Source organism: Mus musculus, chromosome 16 (assembly GCF_000001635.26).
Source record: "Mus musculus strain C57BL/6J chromosome 16, GRCm38.p6 C57BL/6J".
NCBI classification, from domain to species: Eukaryota; Metazoa; Chordata; class Mammalia; order Rodentia; family Muridae; genus Mus; species Mus musculus.
Window position 1 is genome coordinate 19,085,475 of NC_000082.6, and position 23,547 is coordinate 19,109,021.

The window sequence follows — 23,547 nt, forward strand, 5'->3', positions numbered from 1 at the left end:
GTCTATTCTTTTCAATATTGGTCAGCAGCAGGCTGTGAGACAGACATAATATAACTCTTAGTATGGGCTGGGCTGGGCTAGTAATGCAAATTACTTTCATTTACAGGTTTATTATAAGATGTCATGTGAAATCTACTACACTGACACAAGTAAATGTTCACATGTTACTAAGAACAGAGCTCAGGGGCATTAATCATCAATTGTTCAGGCTTATCCAGAGTCATAAACACCCACTATCCATATTCTAGAGTGACAATAGTAACGAAAATTATGTTTTACCACATGATAATGCCCTACTCACAGCATTACAAATATGTAGGTCAGTGTAAAGGAATAAATAAGGAGAAAAATGCAAAGTTTTTATAGATTTTCTAGTTAAGTATATTAATTATGGAAAAGTGACTTATACTGTGTTTGTTCATCCCAATGGTCAGTTCATGGAAGAAGATTAATGTGTGTAGTATAATGAGTCTAAATCTGGGAAATGATATAATTATAAATATGAATTGGGAAATGGTCTGAAAAGGGTAGAGAGTGCCTAGGTTTTAAAGACTCATGCATTTCAAAGCAGTCCATTTTAGAATTACCACAAATAATTCTAACAGAATATCATTCTGTTCTAGCTCAACAATGCATTAATACTTGGTAGAAATATTTACAGTTCAGAGAAGTTAATGTGTATATAGCAACAAAAACACCCCAGTATATCTACATAAAGATGCTCTGAAAAGTTTGGAAAGGCTCAACTGCATACAAAGACAAACTGATAACTGTGTTTTGAAATCACTATGACAATATTTAAAAAACATTATTTCTTTGTGTATGTGCATGTTTTGTAAAAATAGAATGCAGTTTCAAGCAACAAAGCAGATAGATGACTGGATTTATTTGTAAAATGGATGGATTTGGAAGGGAAAACATAGGGTGACAGAATCTAACTTTTCATTTTGTTAAATATGTATATCTACCTGTTCTAGCATTCTCAAAAACAGTTTTTAATATAAATTTTATGTGTATGTGTTCATTTTGTCTTCAACGTGGGCATATATTTGAGAACAAATCTTGCTTACAAACCTTGTTTAAAGTATATCATAATAATGTAATTCTGAAAATACTAATAACACTATGTCTATATTAGAATATTGGCACAGAAGATTAATAGAAATATGTTCATCAAACCTGAATTGTGATACATATTTCTCACATTTTCTTTTTGTATACATGTGATTCGTGAACATTTCTATGACAATGTTAATATTTGGTGTTAGGATCTTGAAACTGCCAGGAAAGTACTGTTTGAATATTGGGGAATCATAAGGAACAAAAGATTAAGAGCAAACCTTGTCAAGCAGAAATTATATTTAAATGTGGAATGGAAAATGAGATTTAAATCAAAAAGGAAAATGTTTACTGGTAAGATCAACAGGGGATTGGTGTGAACGATCATGGAAATAGCAGAGCTTCCAGAACTCAGTGAATAGGGGGCTGGGTTTGACTTGGGTATGGACACAGACAGGTGTTGACCTTGTTTCCAGCCTTCACAGGAAGGAGAATGTGTACTTCTATCCACATCTTGATGTTTGATATTGAATACTTCCACCAGTTTGGGATTGAGTGAATTCAGAAGTTTTGGGGAAATAAACTATACCTGAACAGTAGGGCAATGGGCAGAGCAGTGGCTGAATGCTGGCGTTCTCTATACCTCAACAAGATAGTGTAGGCAGCTGAGTACCCATAACCTGGCAAAGACCATGAGAGAATACTCAGTTGGGATCAAAATAGGTGTTCCTAGGTATTCCTGGCCTAGGTGTGCAATGTGCAGTAGGAATTGAGATCTGCAAATATACATATCTCCCTCTGACTTTTGGGAAGAGCAGAAGGAAAGGCAAACACAAGTCACAGACAGAGGGACACTGATCCTTACTTTACAGTGGGCTGACTCTGATTCTTGTCTCATTATATCCATACCTCTTGCCAGAACCTGAGTTTTCCCTACAAATATGTTTTCATCCATGATTACCTCATTCTGCTCTCAAAAGTATTGTTGATAGTTCTCTCTCTCTCTCTCTCTCTCTCTCTCTCTCTCTCTCTCTCTCTCAGACACACACAGACTTAGTAAGACGAAGTTTGATTTTTGTCTTGGGAACCAGTCAGGAACCAGTACCAGATGAGCAAGGTATAGGTCTGCTTAATATACTTACAGACTTGAGAAGATGCAGCTACTGATTCTCAATTAGTGAGCAAATAGCATCTCTTCTGTGCCAAGGTTTCTTTGGGGAAATGGTCCTTAGTAATTCATTTACTGCAAACCAGGACTGTGGCACAGGCACAAGGAGCACAGTCATCATGTCCAAGGAAATATTTTCACTTTGCAGCTCCCCTAATCTCTGACTGAATTAAAGCATTCATAGACTAATTTCTAACTTTTGTGGCTCTGATATTCTGTGTGTAATTCTGAAATCTCTCACAATCAAGAAGCTCTTCCCAGTGAACTATATGTACTGTGCATTATGTTTATGAGCTGTAAAACCCTTCTAGTACCTTGTTACACTGTGAGAGTCAGATCAAAGGAGGCCCTGTGTTTTTTGAGATGGATTTTCCCCCTGGGAAGAATCAGATCTTGTAACACTGTAAGGGGCCAATGAGCAACTGTATATGGTTCAGTGAATTTAAACACGTGGTCTCTGAAGACTTCTGAGAAGGGTCACACCACCCTCTAGTGGCTTTATTATTCTCATTTGTTCATTTAACCACTCTTATTGTTACTAGACAACCCTACATTTATTTGCCAAGCTGCCTAATAAGTATTACATTTTCCTCTTCAATTATTTCAGTTTATATTTTGTTTCAGAAATTAGTCTCAATTTTTTGTACATTGATTTCAATGTTTTGGGGATTTATCCTTATTTAAGTGCTTTGACAAAACACAAGTAATGATTTCCATGACTGAAAGAGGAAATCATTGATTTTGAGAATCATATGTACAGGTTATTTAGTAAGAATCATACTTAAGACATTAAAGAATGAGGGAAAAAATAGTCCAAGATTGGGTTAATGTATCAAAGATCATGGATCATGTATTAGATACTAGTGACAGAATTTCACATGTTGTGTCCAGAATTATTGCCAAAATTGAATATTATGTGACATTTTAGAATGACAACTAATGTCAGAGGACATGATCAGAAGTTCTCATATGTCTTGAACTTGATTGGTCTTGTTTTCTCTGCAAAATAACCCAATTCAATTTTGAGGAGGATTAAGTGTTTACAGTGGTATGAAAGTCTTAGAGGAGCCTAAATCTCCCAATTTTCTGGCATTTTCCAGGACTCTTAGTTGATTGCCTATGTTTTTTTTCTTTTTAAATATTTTTTATTAGGTATTTTCCTCATTTACATTTCCATTGCTATCCCAAAAGTCCCCCATACCATCCTCCCCCACTCCCCTACCCACCCACTCCAATTTTTGGCCCTGGCATTCCCCTGTACTGGGGCATATAAAGTTTGCAAGTCTAATGGGCCTCTCTTTCTAGTGATGGCCGACTAGGCCATCTTTTGATGCATATGCAGCTAGAGTCAATAGCTCCCGGGTACTGGTTAGTTCATATTGTTGTTCCACCTATAGAGTTGCAGTTCCCTTTAGCTCCTTGGGTACTTTCTCTAGCTCCTCCATTGGGGGCCCTGTGATCCATCCAATAGCTGACTGTAAGCATCCACTTCTGTGTTTGCTAGGCCCCAGCATAGTCTCACAAGAGACAGCTATATCAGTGTCCTTTCTGTAAAATCTTGCTAGTGTATGCAATGGTGTCAGCGTTTGCAGGCGGATTATGGGATGGACCCTGGATATGGCAGTCTCTAGATGGTCCATCCTTTTGTCTCAGCTCTAGACTTTGTCTCTGTAACTCCTTCCATGGGTGTTTTGTTCCCAATTCTAAGAAGGGGCAAAGTGTCTACACTTTCTTCTTGAGTTTCATGTGTTTCACAAATTGTATCTTATATCTTGGGTATTCTAAGTTTCTGGGCTAATATCCAATTATCAGTGAGAACATATCATTTGATTTTTGTGTTTGGGTTACCTCACTCAGGATAATGCCCTCCAAGTCCAACCATTTGCCTAGGAATTTCATAAATTCATTCTTTTTAATAGCTGAGTAGTACTCCATTGTGTAAATGTACCACATGTTTTTGTATCCATTCCTCTGTAGAGGGGCATCTGGGTTATTTCCAGCTTCTGGTTATTATAAATAAGGCTTCTATCAACATAGTGGAGCATGTGTCTTTCTTACCAGTTGGACCATCTTCTGGATATATGCCCAGGAGTGGTATTGTGGGATCCTCTGGTAGTACTATGTCCAATTTTCTGAGGAACCGCCAGACTGATTTCCAGAGTGGTTGTACAAGCTTGCAATCCCACCAAAAATGGAGGAGTGTTCCTCTTTCTCCCCATCCTCTCCAGCATCTGCTGTCACCTGAATTTTTGATCTTAGCCATTCTGACTGGTGTGAGATAAAATCTCAGGGTTGTTTTGATTTGCATTTCCCTGATGATTAAGGATGCTGAACGTTTTTTTTTTTTTTTTTTTTTCAGGTGCTTCCCAGCCATTCGGTATTCCTCAGGTGAGAATTCTTTGTTTAGCATAAGCTCCATTTTTAATGGGGTTATTTGATTTTCTGGAGACCACCTTCTTGAGTTCTGTATATATATATATTGGATATCATTCCCCTATCTGATTTAGAAAAGATAAAGATCCTTTTCCAATCTGTTGGTGGCCTTTTTGTCTTATTGACGGTGTCTTTTTGCCTTACAGAAGCTTTGCAGTTTTATGAGGTCCCATTTGTCAATTCTCAATCTTACAGAACAAGCCATTGCTGTTCTATTCAGGAATTTTTCCATAGTGCTCATATCTTCGAGGCTTTCCCCCACTTTCTCCTCTATAAGTTTCAGTGTCTCTGGTTTTATGTGGTGTTCCTTGATCCACTTAGATTTGATCTTAGTACAAGTAGATAGCAATAAATAAATTCACATTCTTCTACATGATAACTACCAGTTGTGCCAGCACCATTTGTTGAAAATGCTGTCTTTCTTCCACTGGATGGTTTTAGCTCCCTTGTTGAAGATTAAGTGACAATAGGTGTGTGGGTTCATTTCTGGGTCTTCATTTCTATTCCATTGGTCTACTTATCTGTCACTACCAACAGTACCATGCAGTTTTTATCACAATTGCAATGTAATACAACTTTAGGTCAGGCATGGTGATTCCACCAGAGGTTCTTTTATCCTTGAGAAGAGTTTTTGCTATCCTCGGTTTTTTGTTATTCCATATGAAATTGCAGATTGCTCTTTCTAATTCGTTGAAGAATTGAGTTGGAATTTTGATGGGGATTGCATTGAATCTGTAGATTGCTTTTGGCAAGGTAGCCATTTTTACAACGTTGATCCTGCCAATTCATGAGCATGGGAGATCTTTCCATCTTCTGAGATCTTCTTTAATTTCTTTCTTCAGAGACTTGAAGTTCTTATCATAGAAATCTTTCACTTCCATAGTTAGAGTTACGCCTAGGTATTTTATACTATTTGTGACTATTGAGAAGGGTGTTGTTTCCCTAATTTCTTTCTCAGCCTGTTTATTCTTTGTGTTGAGAAAGGCCATTGACTTGTTTGAGTTAATTTTATATCCATCTACTTCACCGAAGCTGTTTATCAGGTTTAGGAGTTCTCTGGTGGAATTTTTAGGGTCACTTATATATACTATTATATCATTTGCAAAAAGTGATATTTTGACTTCTTCTTTTCCAATTTGTATCCCCTTGATCTCGTTTTGTTGTCAAATCTATCTGGCTAGGACTTCAAGTACAATGTTAAATAGGTAGGGAGAAAGTGGGCAGCATTGTCTAGTCGCTGATTTTGGTGGGATTGCTTCCAGCTTCTCATCATTTACTTTGATGTTGGCTACAGGTTTGCTGTAGATTGCTTTTATCATGTTTAGGTATGGGCCTTGAATTCCTGATCTTTCCAAGACTTTTATCATGAATGGGTGTTGGATCTTGTCAAATGCTTTCTCCGCATCTAAGGAGATGATTATGAGGTTTTTGTCTTTGAGTTTGTTTATATAATGGGTTATGTTGATGGGTTTCCATATATTAAACCAACCCTGCATCTCTGGAATAAAACCTACTTGATCATGATGGATGATTGTTTTAATGTGTTCTTGGATTCAGTTAGTGAGAATTTTATTGAGTATTTTTGCATCGATATTCATAAGGGAATTTGGTCTGAAGTTCTCTATCTTTGTTGGATCTTTCTGTGGTTTAGGTATCAGAGTGATTGTAGCTTTATAGAATGAGTTGGGTAGATTACCTTCTACTTCTATTTTGTGGAATAGTTTGTGAAGAACTGGGATTAGATCTTCTTTGAAGGTCTGATAGAACTCTGCACTAAGCCCATCTGGTCCTGTGCTTTTTTTGGTTGGGAGACTATTAATGACTGCTTCTATTTCTTTAGGGGATATGGGACTGTTTACATCGTTAACTTGATCATGATTTAACTTTGGTACCTGGTATCTGTCTAGAAATTTGTCCATTTCATCCAGGTTTTCCAGTTTTGTTGAGTATATCCTGTTGTAGAAGGATCTGATGTTGTTTTGAATTTCATCAGGATCTGTTGTTATGTCTCCCTTTTCATTTCTTTCTTTTTTTTTAAAGATTTATTTATTTTTTATTATATGTAAGTACACTGTAGCTGTCTTCAGACACAATAGAAGAGGGAGTCAGATCTCGTTACAGATGATTGTGAGCCACCATGTGGTTGGCAGGATTTGAACTCAGGACCTTCAGAAGAGCAGTCGGGTGCTCTTACCTGTTGAGCCATCTCACCACCCCCTCCCTTTTCATTTCTGATTTTGTTAACTAGGATGCTGTCCCCATGGCCTCTAGTGAGTTTCGTTAAGCGTTTATCTATCTTGTTGAATTTCTCAAAGAACCAGCTCCTGGTTTGGTTGATTCTTTGAATACCTCTTCTTGTTTCCACTTGGTTGATTTCGCCTCTGAGTTTGATTATTTCCTACCTTTTACTCCTCTTGAGTGAATTTGCTTTCTTTTTTTTTCTAGAGCTTTTAGTTGTGTTGTCAAGTTGCTAGTGTGTGCTCTCTCTAGTTTCTTTCTGGAGGCACTCAGAGCTATGAGTTTCTCTCTTAGAAATGCTTTCATTGTGTCCCATAAGTTTAGGTATGTAATGGCTTCATTTTCATTAAACTCTAAAAAGTATTTAATTTTTTTCTTTATTCTTTCCTTGACCAAGGTATCATTGAGAAGAGTGTTGTTCAGTTTCCACGTGAATGTTGGCCTTCCATTATTTATGTTGTTATTGAATATCAGCCTTAGTCCGTGATGGTGTGATAGGATGCATGGGACAATTTCAATATTTTTGTATCTGTTGAGGCCTGTTTTGTGAGAAATTATGTGGTCAACTTTAGAGAAGGTACCATGAGGTGCTGAGAAGAAGGTATATCCTTTTGTTTTAGGATAGAATGTTCTGTAGATATCTGTTAAGCCAATTTGTTTCATAACTTCCGTTAGTTTCACTGTGTCCCTGTTTAGTTTCTGTTTCCATTATCTGTCCATTGATGAAAGTGGGGTGTTGAAGTCTCCCACTATTATTGTGTGAGGTGCAATGTGTGCTTTGAGCTTTACTAAAGTGTTTTTAATGAATGTGGCTGCCCTTTTATTTGGAGCATAGATATTCAGAATTGAGAGTTCCTCTTAGAGGATTTTACCTTTGATGTTTATGAAGTGTCCCTCCTTCTCTTTTTTGATAACTTTGGGTTGGAAGTCGATTTTATTCGATTTTAGAATGGATTGCCTATGTTTAGAATCAATTTTCGTGGATTCCTGCTTAGGGGAAGTAGGGATATTTACTGGGGAAATATTTTGGCACCCTTAACCAACTACTTTTTGACAAAATGTTTAAAGTCTCTGCTCTTCACAGCCTTAATTGTAAATAAAACTTGCAAATCAGTTTGTTAGTGGATAAATTATGACACTTAGAGAATTAAAGTCAACATGGTAGTGTCTTGATTCTAGAGCTTACACTCTGGACATAGTGTGTAGTTACTGCCAATGTACTTTTTTTTGTTTTTTTTTTCCAATTTTTATTAGTTATTTCTTCATTTTCATTTCAAACACTATCCCTAAAGTCCCTAATACCCCTCCCTGCTCTCCTACCCACCCACTCCCACTTCTTGGCCCTGGCATTCCCTTGTACTGGGGCATATAAAGTTTGTAAGACCAAGGGGCTTCTCTTCCCAATGATGGCCAACTAGGCCATCTTCTGCTACATATGCAGCTAGAGACATGAGCTCTGGGGGTACTGATTAGTTCATATTGTTGTTCCACCTGGGGTTACTGGTTAGTTCATATTGTTGTTCCACTTATGGGGTTGCAGACCCCTTCAGCTCCTTGGGTACTTTCTCTAGCTCCTCCAGTGGGGGCCCTGTGATCCATTCAATAGCTGACTGTTAGTATCCTCTTCTGCATTTGCCAGGCACTGGCATAGCCTCAGAAGAGACAGCTATATCAGGGTCCTTTAAGCAAAATCTTCTGGCATATGCAATAATGTCTTAGTTTGGTGGCTGATTATGGAATGGATCCTCTGGTGGGGTAGTCTCTGGATGGTCCATCCTTTCATCTCAGCTCCAAACTTTTTCTCTGTAACTCCTTTCAGGGGTGTTTTGTTCCCAATTCTAAGAAGGGACAAAGTATCCACATTTTGGTATTCCTTCTTCTTGAGTTTCATGTGTTTTGCAATTTGTATCTTGAGTATATTTTAAGTTTCTGGGCTAATATCCACTTATCAGTGAGTGCATATCATGTGAGTTTTTTTGTGATTGGGTTACCTCACTCAGGAAGATACCCTCCAGATCCATCCATTTGCCTAGAAATTTCATAAATTTATTGTTTTTAATTGCTGAGTAGTACTCTATTGTGTAAATGTACCACATTTTCTGTATCCATTCCTCTGTTGAGGGACATGGTGCTGGTACAACTGGCAGTTATCATGTAGAAGAATGCGAATTAATCCATTCTTTTAAAATTTTTTAAAATATTTTTTATTACGTATTTTCCTCAATTACATTTCCAATGCTATCCCAAAAGTTCCCCATACACCCCCCCTCACCTCCCTACCCACCCGTTCCCATTTTTTTTGGCCCTGGTGTTCCCCTGTACTGGGGCATATAAAGTTTGTGTGTCCAATGGTCCTCTCTTTCCAGTGATGGCCGACTAGGCCATCTTTTGATACATATGCAGCTAGAGTCAAGAGCTCTGGGGCACTGGTTAGTTCATAATGTTGTTCCACCTATAGAGTTGCAGATCCCTTTAGCTCCTTGGGTACTTTCTTTAGCTCCTCCATTGGGAGTCCTGTGATCCATCCAATAGCTGACTGTGAGCATCCACTTCTGTGTTTGTAAGGCCCTGGAATAGTCTCACAAGAGACAGCTATATCAGGGTCCTTTCAGCAAAATCTTGCTAGTGTATGCAATGGTGTCAGCATTTGGAAGCTGATTATGGGGTGAATCCCTGGATATGGCAGTCTCTAGATGGTCCATCCTTTCGTCACAGCTCCTAACTTTGTCTCTGTAACTCCTTCCATGGGTGTTTTGTTCCCACATCAAAGGAAATGGTGAGAAGCTTGAAGCAATCCCACTAAAATCAGGGACTAGACAAGGCTGTCCACTCTCTCTATACCTATTCAACATTGTACTTGAAGTCCTAGCCAGAACAGTTCGACAACAGAAGGAGATCAAGGGGATACAAATTGGAAAAGAGGAAGTCAAAATATCACTTTTTGCAGATGATATGATAGTATATATAAGTGACCCTAAAAATTCCACCAGAGAACTCCTAAACCTGATGAACAGCTTCAGTGAAATAGCTGGACATAAAATTAACTCAAACAAGTCAATGGCCTTTCTCTACACAAAGAATAAACAGGCTGAGAAAGAAATTAGGGAAACAACACCCTTCTCAATAGTCACAAATAATATAAAATATCTTGGCATGACTCTAACTAAGGAAGTGAAAGATCTGTATGATAAAAACTTCAAGTCTCTGAAGAAAGAAATTAAAGAAGATCTCAGAAGATAGAAAGATCTCCCATGCTCAGGGATTGGCAGGATCAACATTGTAAAAATGGCTATCTTGCCAAAAGCAATCTACAGATTCAATGCAATCCCCATCAAAATTCCAACTCAATTCTTCAACGAATTAGAAAGAGCAATCTGCAATTTCATATGGAATAACAAAAAACCGAGGATAGCAAAAACTCTTCTCAAGGATAAAAGAACCTCTGGTGGAATTACCATGCCTGACCTAAAGTTGTACTACAGAGCAATTGTGATAAAAACTGCATGGTACTGGTACAGTGACAGACAAGTAGACCAATGGAATAGAAATGAAGACCCAGAAATGAACCCACACACCTATGGTCACTTGATCTTCAACAAGGGAGCTAAAACCATCCAGTGGAAGAAAGACAGCATTTTCAACAAATGGTGCTGGCACAACTGGTTGTTATCATGTAGAAGAATGTGAATTGAACCATTCCTATCTCCTTGTACTAAGGTCAAATCTAAGTGGATCAAGGAATTTCACATAAAACCAGAGACACTGAAACTTATAGAGGAGAAAGTGGGGAAAAGCCTTGAAGATATGGGCACAGGGGAAAAATTCCTGAATAGAACAGCAATGGCTTGTGCTGTAAGATTGTGAATTGACAAATGGGACCTCATGAAACTGCAAAGCTTCTGCAAGACACCATCAATAAGACAAAAAGACCATAAACAGATTGGGAAAGGCTCTTTATCTATCCTAAATCAGATAGGGGACTAATATCCAATATATATAAAGAACTCAAGAAGGTGGACTCCAGAAAATCAAGTAACCCCACTAAAAATGGGGCTCAGTACTGAACAAAGAATTCTCACCTGAGGAATACCGAATGGCTGGGAAGCACCTGAAAAAATGTTCAACATCCTTAATCATCAGGGAAATGCAAATCAAAACAACCCTGAGATTCCCCCTCACACCAGTCAGAATGGCTAAGATCAAAAATTCAGGTGACAGCAGATGCTGGCGAGGATGTGGAGAAAGAGAAACACTCCTCCATTGTTGGTGGGATTGCAAGCTTGTACAACCACTCTGGAAATCAGTCTGGCGGTTCCTCAGAAAATTGGACATAGTACTACCAGAGGATCCAGCAATACCACTCCTGGGCATATATCCAGAAGATGCCCCAACTGGTAAGAAGGACATATGCTCCACTATGTTCATAGCAGCCTTATTTATAATAGCCAGAAGCTGGAAATAACCCAGATGCCCCTCAACAGAGGAATGGATACAGAAAATGTGGTACATTTACACAATGGAGCACTACTCAGCTATTTAAAAAAATGAATTTATGAAATTCCTAGGCAAATGGATGGACCTGGAGGGAGTGAGGTAACACAATCACAAAGGAACTCATTCAATGTTCACTCACTGATAAGTAAATATTAGCCCAAAACTTAGGATACCCAAGATATAAGATACAATTTGCTAAACGCATGAAACTCAAGAAGAATGAAGACCAAAGTGTGGACACTGTGCCAATGTACTTATAATCCTTCATTGATTGAAAGGATCAAATTTCAGCATATGAAATCACTCTATGAAGGAAGACAGAGAATGAGGGAGGAGACATCATGAGCACCGACTTTTTACTGTAATGTTCACAAGTAGCATGTGACATGTGTAATCCCACTTTGGGTTCAATTATTTACAGTGGGACAAAATATATTTCAAGCAGGTTCAGAATTTTTTCTAACTGTGAAGAAACCCAGAGGTAATGAATCCATTTTTATGTGTTGCTTTTACCAAAGCCTTTGTCAGTAAATATTTAAGGTGTTCATCACAATATTGTCTAGAACTAAAAACTAGAATCAATTTTGAAATGCAATCAAAATAATGACGGCAGTTGCTTCCCTTAGTCATACATTTTTTTCAATTATGTTTGTTGTAAGGTGGTGGTGTGTGTGTGTGTGTGTGTGTGTGTGTGTGCATGTGTCTATGTGTGTTTGTGTCTAATGTGAGGGGGACTATAGCCCAAATTTTCTGAATTTTCTGTATGTGTATCATTGGTATATGAAATAGATTTTGGTTTTTAGTTTATTTTGAATCATTCCATTATGCTGAAGTTATTTATTAGCTTCAAAACACTTGTGTAGTGTTCAGAGTATCTTGTAGAAAAAAAAATCATCATCTGAAAATAGAGTTACCTTAGTGTCTTTTGCCATTCATAACCCTTTTATTACCTTCCATTAACTTACTGCTTTAGAGAATATTATAAGTAATAAATTGAACAGTAGTGCCAGGTTTTGACATCCTCCTTTTTTCTCCCATCAGTGGAAATGCTTTACATTTTCCCCACATAATTTTTGTTATGTTGAAGTATACTCCTTTCATCCCTAGGCTCTCTATACATTTTGTAAAATGTAAAGTTGTTTCTGACTTATCACATAGGAGGTCTGAACCTCAATAGTATGAATGAATTACTTAATGCTGGGAAGGATATGATTACATTAGGGTAAATGTGTAGTTGCAAAAAAAAAATTGATTTCATGGTGCAATGAAATATGTAAGCAGGCAGCCCATCCAGAGCATTAGGCAAATTTTTGGGATCTATAGATTTGTCAGCATAATAATGTGCATTATGTTTAAAACCAGAAAACAAAATATCAAGAAAACAAGTTATCAAGTTGAAAATGTACTTAGCTTTATGGAGACTTGATGTGCCAATGTTGGGTGATACACAGAAGGGCCTCCATGTCTTAGAGGACATGGACAGGGGTATTGTGAGAGAGATTGTGTGAGGGATGGACCAGGAAAGGGGGGATAGCAACTAAGATTTGAAGTGAATAAATAAATGAATAAATAAATAAATAAATATAAAACAAAACAAAACTAAACAAACAAACAAACAAATAGTTCAGATAGCTATCTACACAATAATACCCTTATACGCATAAGTTGCTGTTTTGACATGTTCCAACCTCAGGTTGAGAGAAGATGTTGTAGAAGGGGTGAATGGAAATCGAGGAAGACAGATTCATAGTTAGTGATGGATGCAAGATGAAAATTCTGTAATCTCCTTGAAATAGTTCTTTCTTGCAGACCAAATCCCAGTCTTTTATATGCTAAGCTACTTCTTTAGAAATTGAATACCAGTTTAATCATGTACTCCAGGTTCACTTTTGATCATTCCTTGAATCAATATTTTATTACCTTAGCCCCTTGACTCTTAGAAATAGAATCTGAAATACAGAACACAATTGAGGCAAATAAACCAGACACCAAATACATTTTGTGACATAGCAAGTCCTATGTATTATTGGCTGTCAACTTGACTAATCTCGAATAAACTACAGTCCAGAATTGGAGGGCTCACCTGTGATCCAGGACTTGAAGTTGGAAGACAGATGTTTCTGACCTGAATCTTGTCATGGAGATCTTGAAGCATAGTGGCTTTGAAAAGCTTAGGCTCAGGCATGGTAGTACATGCCTTTAATCTCAGGCACTAAGGCAAGGAGATCTCTGAGTTCAAGGTCAGTTTGGGACAAAGCAAGTACTAGATCCAGGCCAGGTGGTGCACATCTTTAATCTGGCACACACCTTCTGCTGGAGAACTACAACAAGACATTGGAAGAAGGAAGATTCTCTCTTTTTCACCTGATTTCATTTACTTTCCAGAATATCTATTGGCACCTACTTCTACAAAAGACCAGCTGAAACATCTAACCTGGTGGGACTGAGCAACTACTAGATTCTTCGACTTCCCATTCACAGGTGAACATTATTGGGGTGGTTGGACTACAGACTTTAAGACATCACAATAAATTCCCTCAATATTAAGTGACCTTCCATAACTTCTGTGACTCTAGAGAAATCTGACTAATAAAAAAAATGTACTGTGAGTGGTTCTAGAAGAGCAGAAGTATAAGGATGGTTCTTTTTAAAGTCTGGAATTAGCTTAATAATTTGTCAGCACCTTCTAATTCACCAGCACCTTCTAATTCACTGAAACTTCTGCATATATTCTCTCTCCTGGGAGTTCAGAGAATATTGAAGGCCTGTGGTAGAAACTATATTTCAAATTAAAGAATCTAGTGCCTTTAATTTTCTTGATCCATCAATTATAACTGGCAACGTATAGGATGGCCCAGTGTACACAACTTTCTACAGTTTGTGGGGAAATATGAAAATGATTTTGCTTGTTTGTTGCTTTTAGTATCTCTGGAAAAATTGATGAAGGAAAATAATGAGCTATGTGATAGAATTGATTGGCTCCAGATGCAAATAAGCAATCTAAAGTTTTCTAAATGTGCCCTTGAAGAAAATATTCTCTACAGCAGAAAATCAAACTGAAGCTCATATTATAAGGTTGGCTGAATTACAGTGAAAATTCAAGTCTCAGCCTCAGAGCATGTCTTCAGTTAAGTAAGGGCAATATTTGGCAAAGAAGGGGATCCTATAACTTGGGATGGGGATGCATGGGAGGACCCTGTTGAAGCTGAGAATGTTGACTCTTCAGATTCTGAAGGGTCTAGCTCACCTGAGGAAGTAGTACCTTCAGATCCACCTCTTGAAGCCTTTTTCACATGAAGAAAATAATCCCTCAGAGTCTGATATATCAGCAGTGACTTTCTTTGAAGAAAGTGTGGGGCAAGACAATACTGATATTCCTCAAAGCCCACAATAGTTTCTTCTAGACCTATAATGAGACTCAAAGCCCCTAGAGAGGATATAGAATGTGTATTCCATGAGGAAATGAACTACACTACTAAGGAGCTTAATGAGTTTGCTAATTCATTCAAGCAGAAATCTGGGGAATATGTGTGAGAATGGTTTTAAAGGTGTGAGATAATGGTAGATGCCACACCATCTCCAGTAGAATCTGTGTGACAAGTTCCACAGACTGAGGTGATTGACCTCAGTAGGGGGAGGCCTCCTGGAACCAATTGCCGAACTCTTTGCTGGAGAAAAAATATTGAGCCATAATTCTTATGGCAATCTATCTGTTCTGTTTTCTCTTATTCCCTTTCTTATTTAACATGTTCCTGGCAGCCTAGGCCAAGAGCTTAAGTGAGAATAATGGGTAAGAAACTATTCCTAGAGATGGCACCACTAACATGACCTTATCCCCCGGTAAACCAATGCTTTACTTTCTAAATCATTTACAAAACTATTATGATAGATAAAATTTTCCCAAGAATAAAATTTCATATGGTTAGATGTGTGTCATCAAAGGTGGATTTTGGTGTATGGTAAAGGAAGCTTTAATTAGAAAGAATTAAAACAGTTTAAATTTATACATTGAAGATTTATAAAAAAAACAGGCACTAGATGATAAATAATAACTGACCATGGTGCTTGAAAGTTAGGTCAGTGGTTTAGAGCACTGACCGTTAAAGATTTATTGTCCTGCTCCTGGAAATATGCCACTAGCCTTGAATGACAGCCCCCACTGAATACATCCTTTTAGAGTTGTTATATTTTGATGATTTATAATGATGTTACCTGTTCTGTTTGTGAGTCACTGAATATATATTTTCAGAGTTGTAATGCTTGGACGATTTTTTGTGCTTTATTGTGCCAAATGATTTTTGTTGGTATCTGTTGTGGATAGCCCTGGGGCTAATTAAATTACAAAATAATAATAGTTATGTCCAATTATATCTGAGATAAAATAGTCTTTTAATTGGACAGAAAGTGGGAAATGTTGTGGATAGCCCTGGGGCTAATTATATTTGATTCCATTTTTCTGTGAGTGGCAGCGAACAAGGAATGAGTAAGCAATCAGGTGATTTCCTGTAAATCTGTTTCCCACCTTAATTTGTAAAATAAAGGAGAGCCGCTTATTGGGCAGATAAAAGGGAAAGTGGAGCAGAAGGGGGGGGGAGAGAAGAAGGAGAAAATGGAAGAGGGAGAGGACGCAGAGGAGGAGGAAGAAGGAGACAAGTTGAGCAGAAGCACATGGCCTGGAGAAACTGTAAGTTCTAAGGGGTCTCATAAGCTGTGGAAGATGGTAGTATAGTGGTACATCTGCCCAATCTAGGCTCACAGCATGTAATCATATTAACTGTGTTGTGTTTTCATTGCTGGGGCATATTTGGGATGGGAGATTTAACGCAACAAAATGGTGCCTAATGTATTGATTTGAATTCAACTAAACTGAGATAAAAATTCATTGCCCTCCAACCCTTGAATGAGGCTTGGGCAGTCACCTAGCCTATAGCAATATGGATTTGAAGCTGGCTAGATTTAAGGAACCTGTGGGAACTAAAAAGGGGAAAGAGGGGAAGGAGAGGGAAAGGAGGATAGCCCACGTCTGGCCAGAGTTCCACCTATGCTCTGGGCAGGCAGACATGGGTGGGCTCCCAGATGCTTTCCACTCGGTCCCGGGTGGGCATCTAAGCCACTGACCCCACTCAACAGGGTGTGGACAAGGGTCAGCCCCTGACCAGGGACCTGGGCCAACACCCTGTCCCCTGGGGTTATGGGAGAGAGCTTCCCACACAGGCGAGAGTCTGTGCAGTGGACCTTGATGAACAGAGACAGTCTATGATTTTAGAGCTTTATTATAGAAAGGCAAGGAAGGAGAAAGGACAGAAAGTAAGAGAGAGAGAGAGAGAGAGAGAGAGAGAGAGAGAGAGAGAGAGAGAGAGACTGGCCATGACCAAGAGGAGAGAAGGGGAAAAGAGAAAGAGAGAAGAAAGGCTAGAGAGTAAGAGGAAGAGAGAGGAGAGGAGAGTTGGAACAAGAGAGTGAGAGGAGTGAAAGAGTGAGGAGGGGCCAAATAGCCCCTCTTATAGTTGGGAGGAGTTTAGCCTGAAGGTCAGAAGCTTGGGACATTGTCTACGTGACTACTAACCATGCTTCTCTTGTGGGGGCTGAGGGGGCGGTAACAGGAGCCAGGGTTCCAGGAGACACGAGAGAACTCCTTCTGTCCCATGTAGGTAAATTATCAGCACCAGGTCCTGGGGTTTATACCTCAGCTCAACTGGAAACCAGGCTGTCTGTTCATAGCCCAGTGCCCCACAGGGGCCTACAGAGAACAGCAGAGGGGCATCTATGCCTGAGAGAGCCTTTCTGTGTTTGCTTCCCTATATCCTTCGTTCCCCACCCTGCCTACCCCATCTCCAAACAAGGACACAGACAACCTGGATCTTTTTACACTCAGCTTCTCCCTGTGAATAAATAATTGGGAGACTAAAGTACAAAGGACTATGTACCACGTAATTCATTTCTATAAAGAGAGAAATATAACCTTTTGATACTTGAAGAAGGTATAAAAATTTAGTGCTCTAATAAGGCGTATGTGATACTCATATTCTGTCTAACATGGGCTCCATGGACATTTGGGTTTAAATCCTGGTTTGACAAGCTGCCTCTTATAACTAGGTGTAGTACCTAAGATGGGAAATTTCACCTGTGGTTCAGAACCAGATAGAGATTATTAGTCACTGACTCCTAGAGAGAGCAGTGATAATCACCTGCTATGAAGAGGTATTAATTAATTGAAGTCTGTGGTTCAAGGTAGAGAGTGCCCTAACAAGTTTTACAGGGTACTCATATTCTGTCTAACGTGGGCTTTATGGGAATTTTAGCTTTAAATCCTTGTTTGACAAGCTGCTTCTTATAAGCAGGTATGGAAAGGGGAAAGGAAAGAACAAAGGAAAGGAAAGAGCAAAGGAAAGGAAAGAGCAAAGGAAAGGAAAGAGCAAAGGAAAGGAAAGAGCAAAGGAAAGGAAAGAGCAAAGAAAAGGAAAGGAAAACAGAAGTGTGAATTAATTGTTTTAAAGACTGTATAATAAAGTCTGTAGGAGACTCATATTCTGTCTAATGTAGGCTCCACAGAATTTTGGGTTTAAATCCTGACATGAGAAATTAGAAAGGCCTAAATAGGCTAAAATGCATGTGATTTTGAATATTGTGCTGGTTTTATTGTTCCTCTGGGACAGAGGGCTACAGGTTTTCTTGGTTACCAGCTGAAGGGTATGCTGATTTGGGGAAAAGGTTTTGTCTTTTTGTTTTTGGAAAAGGTGATTAAGGTATTTAATAACTTCCAGAGTTATATGGATCAGATTTGATAGGGGGAGACCCCCCTGAGAACTAGATTCCAGAGAATGAAACAAAAAGTTTATTTTGATGATACTAAAATTTTGATTTGAGATTTATATATTACAGAATACATAGCCTTGGTGAATTTCATCGTCAGACATGTTGAACTCCCGATGTCTTGGTTTTTCATCAGGATCCATCAGAGACTAATACAATTGTTGGTGTAGCCTTCTTAAGGCCAACTAATTCTCCCATTTCCTTACCCTTCCCTCTCCCATCAAAAATATCTCAACATCCATATTCAGCTTGAAGAAGTTATGAAGAGTCATCATCCCAGTTCCCTAGGTTTTGGGACTGGGGGTGGTTATTATAGGTTGTCTTTGATATTAAAAATTTTGAAGTACAAGGCTTGAACCCCGTCCTTATATTGCTGTTATTATAAACAGATCTGAGATGTTTAAGCCTGTGAGCTAAGGGCCAAATAGGAAATTCATGGCTCTGAGTTTATTGTTAGGATATCCTCAGTTATTTTAATTAGAAATGGCTGAGAGTAGTTAACAAAGAACACTCTAGATTACTGAACATAGTTGGCTTACAAAAACATCAGAAGTCCACAGAATGTAAATTTTAGTGTTATTTATTCACTAGTCTTTGAGATCAGTCTGCTCCTGAAAGCTTTCCCTGTCTTGGACTCAAAGAAGAAACTGAGCATCTTTGAGTTACTCCAGTTGTGGCAAAACAACCACTAGGCAAGAATTGCCTCATTCATCTACAGACATAATACTCTCCAAAGAAAGGACACAATTACAGCTTAGGATAGCTTGATTCTGTTGAGACAGAGTAGGCTAGTCTTTAAAATTCCTGTTTCTCTAAGTCTGTCAGATTACCCTGGCCAGTAGGCTGAAGACCGGTGCTCCAACATACTGAAGTAAGGGACTGTTCAGGTGACCAGCGGTCTCTATGGATTGGATAAGTTTTGGAAGCTGTTTTAGGCTTTCTGTATGTTTTCAGTTAATATCAGTCATCTTGGATTTCTGATGGGGTTGAAAAATTGCATAGTCTCCTAGTCAACCCAGGCTTTCTACTTTGAGAGGAACAGTTTTGAGAGGATGGTGTTCAGATGGCATTCAATCTAAAGCCAAGACATAGCCAGATGTAGAATTATAAGTCTTTTAAGTAAGGATAGATGACAGAGGTTCTGTTTAATTAACAAAATGATGGACTGGGTGTTAGGTCTCTTGTACTTTATAAAGTCTCTTTACTTTACAAAATAATAATAGCTATGTTCAATTATATCTGAGATTAAATATTGGCTAGGTAAAAAGTTCAGCAGGAGGAACAGAATAGAGTGGGTAGCCAGGTACCTGTCCACAAGATCTATAGCTATTTGTTCTTAACTAGGGGTAGGCTTCAATTTTTCCCACAGAAATCTCAACTAAACCAGTACTTTTCCACTAAGGCCAAGACTTTGTAAGTAAGCACTTAATGGTTGACAAGGCAGTTAACATTCAAACAGGGTCAGTCCAACAAAACACTGACAATCTTACCACTAAAGTGGTTAACTGACTATCCCATTGGGATTGAACAATGGTCTGTGATAAAAGGAAAATCACAGGAACTAGAACAATTAGTCCAAGAGCAGCTTGGGACTCAGTATATAGAAGAATCCACAAGCCCTTGGAATTCTCAGTACCTACTTTTAATAGAAAGCTGTCCAATAAAATACCATTGTAATGTCCTACCTCAAGGAATGTTAAACAGTACTACCTTGTGCCAATATTTTGTCAAACAACCATTAGAGATAATTTCCTCAATCTATAATTTACCAGTATATGGATGATATCTTATTGATTGGTTCAGATACAAATAACTTGGAAAGAATATTTGATGAAAAAAAGAAAACCTTGTCTCACTGGGTATTACAAATTGCTTCTGATAAAAAACAGAGAGGAGATTCTATTAATTACATAGGATATTAAATAAGTCTATGAAATATTAGAGAACAAATGCTACAAATTAGGAGAGCCCAATTAAGGACTCCTAATGGTTTCTGGAAATGATTGGGAGATATTAACTGATTTACGCTTACAATTGGCTTGACTACTCAAGAACTAAGTATTTTTTTTCAAACTTTGCACATGATAAAGACTTAAATAGCCAAACAAAATTATCAACTGAGGCTGAAAAGGAGTTGGCTCTGATAGAAAAGAAACTACAGGATACACATCTTTGTATATTAATCTAAAGATAGCCTTTGTCTTAGTTATCTTGTCTTCTAGTTGGTCTACCACAGGAATTCTTATACAGAGAGAAGATGATATCTTAGAACAGACATTTTTAGTACAAAGAGTAAAAAGATTAAAAATCTCTATAGGAAAGGTTTATGAATTGATACTAAAAGGAAAAATGAGACTTATCCAATTAATTAGAATGGATCCAACTGAGACTGCAATACTGTTTATTAATGTTGAGATTGCTCCATTATGGGCACAAGATGAACATTGCTAATGACCTTGCAGTGATTTTTTTCAGGAGAAAATTTTTTAAAAAGTACCCAAAACGCAAGTGACTTTGTTTTATAAAAAGAACTAATTAGATCCCCCTCATATAATAAAAAGAACTCCAATTACTAGAGCCCCGACATTTTACAATGATGCAAATAAATCAAGAAAGGTAGGGTATTGAATTGGAGATTTCTGATTTCTTTGGAGATTCAGTTGTGTCATATAATATTTTTCTGGAAACTGTCCTATGGGAGGATGCTTTGCTGAGGCAGACACAGGAGAGCATGTTTTACTGAGAACAGACACATGGTGTTTTTCTGGAAACTGCCTGGAAAGGGGGCATGTGATGTTTCTCTAGAGGGTACATTTTAGAGAACACATGGATAACCTAACAGACAGTGGATGATGCTGTGGTATTGGTTTGCCTTGCCAATCTTTGCTGGTCTTCATTAGGCTATGCTGACATTGGTCTTCTCTGACAGCACTGTGGTTTTGGTTCACTTTGCCTTCTTTGCTATTCATTACTTGTTATGATTTCATAGAGAGAAATGCACCAAAGAGCTTCTCATTATATTCCAGTGACTTCTGGCTGTTTCCACTGACTTGGGCTGATTGACAGAGACTCTTCTGTTTGTTCTGGATGAACTGCCATTGCTGATTCATAGAGAGAATCTACAAGTGACTTGAGGTACTGCTGCTGATCTGTGTGAACTGAACTGCAAATATTTTGACAAGATTGGAATTGCCCCAAATAAATGTTTCTAAATAGGTCCACATCTTCCTTTGTTCTGCTAACCTTTTCTTTCCACTACCTCTGGTGAGTGATGAGCTATAAGGAAGGTTAAAGTTATAAGTATAATACTTGTAAGTTCTTATAATTCAGTTTAAAAATCAGAATTATATGCAATACTTATGATGTTACTAGAATTTCAAGACTCTCTTAATATAGTAACTAACTCTCAATTTTCAGAAAGAGTTGGCTTGCATATAGAAACTGCTGAAATAATTCAGGATGATTCTTAATTGACTTCACTGTTTATTTAACTGCAAAAAGTTATTAGAATCGTCCATTATATATCCATTATATATCTCAGACCTCATACAGGTCTACCAGGCCCTATAGCACAAGGTAATGATCAAATTTATCAGCTATTGATAGGAAGTGTGCTGGCAGCCTCAGAGTTTCATAAAAAACACCATGTTAATAGTAAGGGTTAAAGAAAGAATTCTCTATCACTTGGCAACAAGGCAAAGAAATTATAAGGAACTGTCCTACTTATTCCTTATATAACCAGACTCCATTTCCTGTATTAGGAAACCCTAAAGGGGGCTGGGCAGTGGTGGCATACACCTTTAATCCCAGAACTTGTGAGGCAGAGGGAGGGGGATTTCTGAGTTCAAGGTCAGCCTGGTCTACAGAGTGAGTTCCAGGACGGCCAGGGCTACACAGAGAAACCCTGTTTCGAAATAAAAACAAAACAAAAGAAAACAATAACAACAACAACAACAACAAAAGAAACCCTAAATGTACTCAAAGAAATGAAATTTGGCCAATGGCTATGTTTCATTTTACAGAATTTGGTAAACTGAAATATGTGGATGATACTATAGACACATAATTAGGATTTTAATGAGCAACCTCTTTGAGCTCCAAAAGGTATGATTCTGTTATTACTCATTCATTAGAAGTTATGGAAATTATGGGTATACCTAGAAATTTAAGACTGACAATGCTCCACCATATGTTTCTTATAATATAAAAATTTATACATGTTATATAGAAAGCATATTACCATTATACTACCCAATCCTACAAGATAAGCAGTCATTGTAAAATCCAATTGGACGAATACTTTAAAAGAAATGCTTAATATACAAAGAGGAGTATCAATTCGCCCTAGAGATAGATTGCATAATGCTTTACTGACTTTAAATTTCTTAAATGCTAATGAACAAAAATTGCCCCAGACAGACATCAGACTATAGTAGAAAAACTTCTGAATTATATTAGCCTGTTTCATTAAAAAATACATTAACTTTTTTTTCTTTTCCATTTTTTATTAGGTATTTAGCTCATTTACATTTCCAATGCTATACCAAAAGTCCCCCATAGCCACCCACCCCCACTCCCCTACCCACCCAGTCCCCCTTTTTGGCCCTGGTGTTCCCCTGTACTGGGGCATATAAAGTTTGCGTGTCCAATGGGCCTCTCTTTCCAGTGATGGCCGACTAGGCCATCTTTTAATACATGTGCAGCTAGAGTCAAGAGCTCCGGGATACTGGTTAGTTCATAATGTTGTTCCACCTATAGGGTTGCAGATCCCTTTAGCTCCTTGGGTACTTTCTCTAGCTCCTCCATTGGGGGGCCCTGTGATTCATCCATTAGCTGACTGTGAGCATCCAGTTTGTGTTTGCTAGGCCCCGGCATAGTCTCACAAGAGACAGCTACATCTGGGTCCTTTCGATAAAATCTTGCTAGTGTATGCAATGGTGTCAGCATTTGGATGCTGATTATGGGGTGGATCCCTGGGTATGGCAGTCTCTACATGGTCCATCCTTTCATCTCAGCTCCAAACTTTGTCTCTGTAACTCCTTCCAAGGGTGTTTTGTTCCCACTTCTAAGGAGGGGCATAGTGTCCACACTTCAGTCTTCATTTTTCTTGAGTTTCATGTCTTTAGGAAATTGTATCTTATATCTTGGGTATCCTAGGTTTTCGGCTAATATCCACTTATCAGTGAGTACATATTGTGTGAGTTTCTTTGTGAATGTGTTACCTCACTCAGGATGATGCCCTCCAGGTCCATCCATTTGGCTAGGAATTTCATAAATTCATTCTTTTTAATAGCTGAGTAGTACTCCATTGTGTAGATGTATCACATTTTCTGTATCCATTC

General features: G+C 38.2%; 1 long non-coding RNA gene and 1 further gene across 1 annotated transcript; one reads left to right on the top strand and one right to left on the bottom strand.

The window, feature by feature from the left end:
* Positions 1–23,547, bottom strand: part of Igl (immunoglobulin lambda chain complex) — a 233,987-nt gene that overhangs the window by 58,617 nt on the left and 151,823 nt on the right.
* On the top strand, positions 4,586–21,761 carry LOC105246083. Its single transcript, XR_875947.2, has 3 exons — positions 4,586–4,615; positions 13,778–13,873; positions 21,232–21,761. It is a non-coding gene; the product is annotated as an uncharacterized LOC105246083 (long non-coding RNA).